Here is a 5840-nt window from a genome sequence, read left to right on the forward strand (position 1 = left end):
AGAGTTGCCCTCGTGAATAATGCGCCCCTTCTCCCTGGCCATTTGGAGGACTGCATCTCGGTCTCTATAATTGAGGAGATGCTCAACTATGGGGTGTCGTGGAGCTCCTGGAAGCGGTCAGGCAGCCAGGGAGTGATGAGCACGTTCCACTATCAACACAGGTGACAGATTCTCAGTGCCAAAAATTGCCTGCAGGAGGGACTCTACGTACATCTCAAGGCGACCTGTGTTCGTGGACTCAGCAGTCCCATAATGTACAGGTTGTTGCGCCTCGATCGAGCCTCAAGATCTTCATTCTTGGCATGTATCACCTCGAGCACCTTCTCCATTGTCGCCACCCTCACCGTCATGAGCTGCAAGCCAACCTCGGTGTCCAATATGCGTGTTTCTGCCTCACCAAGACGCAGAGCATGTTTGTCCAATATAGTTGACATATTGTCCATTCTCAGATTTAGACTGCCGTCTATACTCTGTTGCCTGATTTGGACTGCAGCAAGTGTTTTTTTGATGGCTGAAAACTGTCTGTAGGGCTGTCTATTTCGGAGTCAGCGGCCACGTCCTGCCGTGACTAACTGGATTTACGAGGTTCAAACATGAGTCGGGGCTGACCACGGTCTGTCCTGCCATCAGGATTCAAGCAAGCCGGGCCGACGACGGCTGAAATGCCAGAAACCGGTCCCCGGAAGCTTGTCTCCTTTCTGGTGAAGAATTGGCTTGGTAGTTTGGTCTGCCCTGTTCCCATGATGCACTGAGCCAGGGACAGACTAATTTGCATATAGCCGGGTTCTGAGCTGGGATGGGGCAGTGAGCTAAATAACGGTGATGGATCAAGCCCTGATCTTTGGACTGGGTAAGAGTGGTCTGCTTAATTCAGACACTCTGTTCATCACCACCCCCTTTTCTGAATCGTTTTTGGCCACTATAGGTGTGGCAGGGTATACTCAGACATGAGTCCCTTGCTCACTGCTCCATCAGGATTCAAGCAAGCCGGGCCGACGACGGCTGAAATGCCAGAAACCGGTCTCCGGAAGCTTGTCTCCTTTCTGGTGAAGAATTGGCTTGGTAGTTTGGTCTGCCCTGTTCCCATGATGCACTGGGCCAGGGACAGACTAATTTGCATATAGCCGGGTTCTGAGTAGGGCTGGGCGTAGTGCCACTATGCACACTACGCAAAATTTTGAAAAAATAAAATAAAAATTGTGGAAAACGGGGGCACGTCCTGGGGGTCCGTGTGCCCTGGACAGGGGTCCCTCATGCCTGGGCAGACTCCCTGATCTCCCCGGCCTGGTTGGAGCCCGGGAGCCCTGCAGCCACGGAGCCCCGGAGCCCTGCAGCCCGAGCCCTGCAGTCCCCGAGCCCTGGAGCCCCGGATCCCTGCAGCCCGAGCCCTGCAGTCCCCGAGCCCTGGAGCCCCGGAGCCCCAGAGCCCTGCAGCCCTGCAGCCCCGGAGCCCTGCAGTCCCGGAGCCCCCGAGCCCTGCATGCCCGGAGCCCTGCAAGGGCAGGCTGGAGCCCCCCCGCAGAGGCTCGGGACGGAAGATTGGCGTCATTTCGGTCCCGGCCATCTGGTCACCCCTCTCGCCTCGGCCATCTGGTCGCGACCAATGCTTTCCTATAGGGCGACCACATGGCCGGGCTTCCCTGGAAGTCCCGATGAGGTGCCATTTGCCTCCCGGATCCCAGGCAGGGCTCCAGGAGGTAGGGCACGTTTGCGCCCTGGGTCCCCTCTGTCACCTTGAGTGCACAGATTACAAGAAAGGGGGGTAATTTTCCTCCGGATTACTAGGGGCAATGGTATGCCCGGACACCCTCCCAGGATAGCGGTGCCCTGCCAGGGACCAGATGGGCTGTGTTCCCGGGCAACACCTCCCAGGCGTCCGGGGCTCCCTCCTCCGGCCCGCGGCATGGGAAAGTACCCGGGAAGGGCTCCATGGGTCCTGCAACCCCGGAGCCCTGCAGCCCCCGAGCCCTGGAGTCCTGGAGCCCTGCAGCCCCCGAGCCCCGAGCCCCAAGCCCTGGTTCCCTGGAGCCCTGGAGCCCTGGAGTCCTGGAGCCCCCGAGCCCTGGAGTCCTGCAGCCCCCGGAGCCCCGGAGCCCTCCCGCAGAGGCTCGGGGCAGGCAGATTGGCATCATTTTGGTCCCGGCCATCTGGTCGCCCCTCTCGCCTCGGCCATCTGGTCGCCCACCATGCTTTCCTACGGGGCGACCAGATGGCCGGGCTTCCCTGGAAGTCCTGATGAGGTGCCATTTGCCTCCCAGATCCCAGCCAGGGCTCCAGGAGGTCGGGCACGTTCGCGCCTAGGGTCCCCCGAGCCTTGCGGTGCACACTTGTTCCCAGAAAGAGGGGTAGCCTTCCTCCGGATTACTAGGGACAAAGTACTCTGTGACCCCTCTTGGGCTGGCGGATCCCTGCCGGGGACCAGATGGGCTGTGTTCCCGGGCAACACCTCCCAGGCGTCCAGGGCTCCCTCCTCCGGCCAGCGGCGTGGGAAAGTACCCGGGAAGGGCTCCATGGGTACTGGGCACTGCAAACCCTGGAGCCCCGCAGCTCCCGAGCCCTGGAGTCCTGATGCCCTGCAGCCCTGCAGCCCTGGAGCCCTGGAGCCCTGGAGCCCTGGAGCCCTGCAGCCCTGCAGCCCTGCAGCCCCAGAGCCCTGGAAGGGAAGACGGGAACCCTCCCGCGGAGGCTCGGGGCAGGCAGACTGGTGTCATTTCGGTCCCGGCCATCTGGTTGCCCCTCTCGCCTCGGCCATCTGGTCTCGCCCAATGCTTTCCTATGGGGCGACCAGATGGACGGGTTTCCCTGGAAGTCCCGATGAAGTGCCATTCGCCTCCCAGATCCCGGCCAGGGCTCCAGGAGGTCGGGCACGTTCGCGCCTAGGGTCCCCCGAGCCTTGCGGTGCGCACTTGTTCCCAGAAAGAGGGGTAGCCTTCCTCCGGATTACTAGGGACAAGGTCCTCTGGGACCCTTGTCGGCCTAGCGGTCATCAGCCGGCAGCTAGGCGGGCCAGGATGCCGCCCCAGACCTGGGTCCGTCCCTGGGACTGCAGCGTGGCCGGGTGCCTGGGACGGGGTGCAGAGGGCCCGGGGAAGGCTTCCCCTGCGCCCCCGGGCCCTGGGAGCCACGGCTGGGTCCTGTGGCCACGCCGGGCCCCGGGTCGGGTGCTAGGGCCCTTGGCCCTGACCCCCGGCCTGCCGCACTGCCAAAAGCCCAGGACGGGGTTCCGTGATGCCCGGGGAGCCTCCCCGTGCTTGACCGGGTTCAGGAGCTCCGTCCGGGGCCCCTAAGGACCCCGGGGACTGTGGCCTCCCCACCCGGGGCTCTGTCCTGGGTCCTGCCGCGTGGCAGGGTGCCCGGGACGGTGTCCAGCAGGCCCGGGGAAGGCTTCCCCTGCGCCTCCAGGCCTGGGAGCCCCGGCTGGATCCAGGGGCCACGGCGGGCCCCGAGATGGGTGCTCGGGCCCTGGGCCCTGTCCCCCGGCCTGCTGCACTACCAAGGGCCCGAGTCGGGGTTCCGTTGTGCCCGGGCAGGCCTCCCCTGCTTGTCAAAGTGCCTGGGGGCCCCGGGTCGGAGGGCCTGTCGGGGCCCCTGGGAGCCTCCATGGCTGGGGCCCAGCAGGGGCTCTGGGCCTCCGGTCGGCCATGCCGCGGAGCCCGCTGACTCCTTCGTTGGGGCACAGGGTGTCCAGGCGGCTCCTCTTTCGTGCCCGGGCATCGGATCCCCTCGGCCATCTGGTCGCCTGCCATGCTTTCCTATGGGGCGACCAGATGACCGAACTTCCCTGGAAGTCCCGATGAGGTGCCATTCGCCTCCCGGATCCCAGCCAGGGCTCCAGGAGGTCAGACTCGTTCGTGCCTTGGGTCCCCTATGTCCGCTCGGGTGCACGGATTAAAAGAAATAGGGGTAATGTTCCTCCGGATTACTAGTGAGAGGGTCAGTCAGACCTCCAGAGATTCTGAATCAGGGGAAGGCAGCCCTGGGGCCTGCCCGCCGGGGCCCCCAGGGTCCTGGGGACCCTCCTGCCTCTCAGCCCCTTGCTGATGGTCCTTTTCCTCCAAGTTTGAGGGGGATGGTGTCCCGGGGCCCGCCTGCCAGGGGCCCCCAGGGGCCCGGGGATTCTCCTGCCTCTCAGCCCCTTGCCGATGGTCCTTTTTCTCTGAGTTTGATCAGGCACAGACCTCCGTGAGGTCCGGCCATGCTGAGAGGGTGAAGGCGTCCCGGGGCCCGCCCGCCAGGGGCCCCCAGGGGCCCGGGGACGCTTCTGCCTCTCGGCCCCTTGCCGATGGTTGTTTTTCTCCGAGTTCGATGGTCGTTTTTCTCCGAGTTTGATCAGGCAGACTTCCATGAGGTCTGGCCATGCTGAGAGGGGGAAGGCATCCCGGGGCCCGACTGCCAGGGGCCCCCCGGGGCTCGGGCACGCTCCTGCCTCTCAGCCCCTTGCCGATGGTCGTTTTTCTCCGAGTTTGATCAGGCACAGACCTCCGTGAGGTCCGGCCATGCTGAGAGGGGGAAGGTGTCACGGGGCCCGCCTGCCAGGGGCCCCCAGGGGCCCAGGGACGCTTCTGCCTCTCGGCCCCTTGCCGATGGTTGTTTTTCTCTGAGTTCGATGGTCGTTTTTCTCCGAGTTTGATCAGGCAGACTTCCATGAGGTCTGGCCATGCTGAGAGGGGGAAGGCATCCCGGGGCCCGACTGCCAGGGGCCCCCAGGGGCCCGGGCACGCTCCTGCCTCTCAGCCCCTTGCCGATGGTCGTTTTTCTCCGAGTTTGATCAGGCATACCTCCGTGAGGTCTGGCTATGCTGAGAGGGGGAAGGCATCCCGGGGCCCGACCGCCAGGGGCCCCCAGGGGCCCGGGGACGCTTCTGCCTCTTGGGCCCTTGCCGATGGTCGTTTTTCTCCGAGTTTGATGGTTGTTTTTCTCCGAGTTTGATCAGGCAGACTTCCATGAGGTCTGGCCATGCTGAGAGGGGGAAGGCTTCCCGGGGCCCGACTGCCAGGGGCCCCCAGGGGCCCGGGCACGCTCCTGCCTCTCAGCCCCTTGCCGATGGTTGTTTTTCTCAGAGTCTGATCAGGCATACCTCCGTGAGGTCTGGCTATGCTGAGAGGGGGAAGGCGTCCTGGGGCCCGACCGCCAGGAGCCCCCAGGGGCCCGGGGACGCTTCTGCCTCTTGGGTCCTTGCCGATGGTCGTTTTTCTCGGAGTTCGATGGATCGTTTTTCTCCGAGTTTGATCAGGCAGACTTCCATGAGGTCTGGCCATGCTGAGAGCGGGAAGGTGTCCCGGGGCCCGCCCGCCAGGGGGCCCCCAGGGGCCCGGGGAGGCTTTTGCCTCTTGGCCCCTTGCTGATGTGTCGTTTTTCTCAGAGTTCGATGGTCGTTTTTCTCAGAGTTTGAGCAGGCAGACTTCCATGAGGTCTGGCCATGCTGAGAGGGGGAAGGCATCCCAGGGCCCATCCGCCAGGGGCCCCCCAGGGGCCCGGGGACGGTCCTGCCTCTCAGCCCCTTGCCGATGGTCCTTTTTCTCCGAGTTTGATCAGGCATACCTCCGTGAGGTCTGGCCATGCTGAGAGCGGGAAGGCGTCCTGGAGCCTGCCCGCCAGGGGCCCCCAGGGGCCCGGGGACGCTCCTGCCTCTCAGCCCCTTGCCGATGGTCGTTTTCCTCTCGCCCAGGTGGGTGGGCTCCTTCCCCCGACAGGCTTCCGAGAGACAGAGGGTTGCATGAAGGTTGCTGGTACCAGCCAGGGCTCCAGGAGGTCGGGCACGTTTGCGCCCTGGGTCCCATCTGTCACCTCGTGTGCACGGGTTACAAGAAAGGGGGGTAATTTTCCTCCGGATTACTAGG

Source organism: Lissotriton helveticus, chromosome 7, assembly GCF_964261635.1.
Source record: "Lissotriton helveticus chromosome 7, aLisHel1.1, whole genome shotgun sequence".
Classification (NCBI taxonomy): Eukaryota; Metazoa; Chordata; class Amphibia; order Caudata; family Salamandridae; genus Lissotriton; species Lissotriton helveticus.